The sequence below is a fragment of the Bison bison genome, unplaced genomic scaffold (assembly GCF_000754665.1).
Source record: "Bison bison bison isolate TAMUID 2011002044 unplaced genomic scaffold, Bison_UMD1.0 scf7180017610519, whole genome shotgun sequence".
NCBI classification, from domain to species: domain Eukaryota; kingdom Metazoa; phylum Chordata; class Mammalia; order Artiodactyla; family Bovidae; genus Bison; species Bison bison.
In genome coordinates this window covers 1-1,674 of record NW_011439764.1, presented here as the reverse complement: position 1 = coordinate 1,674, position 1,674 = coordinate 1, and the positions used below count along the sequence as shown (strand labels likewise).

The window sequence follows — 1,674 nt, the reverse complement described above, 5'->3', positions numbered from 1 at the left end:
CAGCCACTTGAATGAGGTAGATTCATTGGTTGAATTTTGGCTGATATTCTAGAGGCCAATGGACTAAGGAAGATAAAAGGAAGCAACATGTAACTTGTATTTTAGAAATAGTTTGTTTTAGTTCATTGAAACAGTCACAATGGTTTATTTCCCTAAAAATTTTATTATGGAAATTTTCAAACATGCAGAATAATTGAAAGAACTTAATGGTGAATGCCTGTATATCTACCATATAGATTCTGTCATTAACACTTTTACTATATATACTTTATCACATATCTATCTATCCATTTCCTTAACCATTAGTAATTCTTTTGAGGGTAGGGGGCGAATGCATTTCAGAGTAAATTGTAGACATCAGTACACTTCTCTCTAAATATTTAAGTATATATATATCATTTACTAGAGTTCAGTTATTTATAGTTTCCTTCTTTTGACATAAACTTTAAACAGAATTAACTGCCCACGTTGTAAGTGTATGTTTGTTGAGTTTTGACAAATGTGTATACCAATGTGATCCAACCTCCTGTCAAGATCTATAGTATTTCTCTAAGTACTTTTTCTGCCCCATCCTTTCTCTCTCCTTACGGAATACCAATTACACATATGTTGGACCGTGTGATATTGTCTTATTTGTCTATGAAGCTTCTTTTTTTCCCCAATTTTTTTCCTCCTCTCTATTTTTTTTTTTAATGTAAAACATTTAATTTGTTGTTCTTTTGGGGCAATTTGATGCATCATCAGTGTATTACAACTGAACCACTAATCTTATAGTTTCATCAACATTAGCTGGTTTGCTTTCATGACACTGCTGAGCAATCAGCTGTTTCTGCAGAGGTTCAAGTGAAAAGCCTTTTAAGAAGTGTGCAAGTTCCTTTTGTATATCTCCAAAAGGTTTACTCACTCTATTAGCTTTTCATCATTCACAGTATTTATCTTGTTAAGATTAGTGGTAGCTGGTTTTGCTTTATTTTTAACCTTAAAGCTTTTTTGGCTGGCTATTTGGAATGTTCCTGGACTTCTGCCCTCTTAGTTTGTTCTTGGCCATCGTCTCTGATAGCCTCGTGCAGCTGTTCAAGTTCCAGGTGACGCCATATGCACGCATCTCCTCTGTATTCTTAAGGTTTGGTAATATTGACCTATTTTCAAGTTCACTGTCTCTCCTCCATTATTTCCTTTCAGCCATTAAGCCCGTCCAGTGAGTTTTTAATTTTAGATATATTTTTCCGTTGTAATATTTACATTTGATTCTTCTTTTCATAGTTTCTATTTTTCTGTGGTTTCTGCCCCCATCCCCAGTAATCATGAACCTATTTTCTTTTATTTCTTTGAGTTTTAACATCTTTGTGTACTATTCTAACATCTGGGTCTTCCAGATTTGAATTCTGTGGATTGTCCTTTTTTGAGAATGAGTCCCATTTCTTTGTATGTGGAGTGATTTTGGATTGTATTCTGGACATTGGATGTCATGTTGTGGAGACTCTGGAATCTGTTATATTACTCTTGACAGTTTTTTTTTCCCCCTTCCTTCCCTTCCTCCTTTTGTCCTTTCCTTCCTCCTTCCTTAACTTCAGCAGTTAATTAACCTGGTTGTACTGTGTGGCAGATTCTGTGCCTTTGGTGGCAGCTGCTATCCAAGCTTAGTACTTTTTTTTTTTTTTTTAATCCTTTTTG

At 34.7% G+C, this 1,674-nt stretch overlaps 1 pseudogene; it reads right to left on the bottom strand.

Moving 5' to 3' along the window:
- Window positions 1-429: 429 nt before the first annotated feature.
- Window positions 430-1,220, bottom strand: LOC105003951 (annotated as a pseudogene).
- Between the last annotated feature and the right edge of the window lie 454 nt (window positions 1,221-1,674).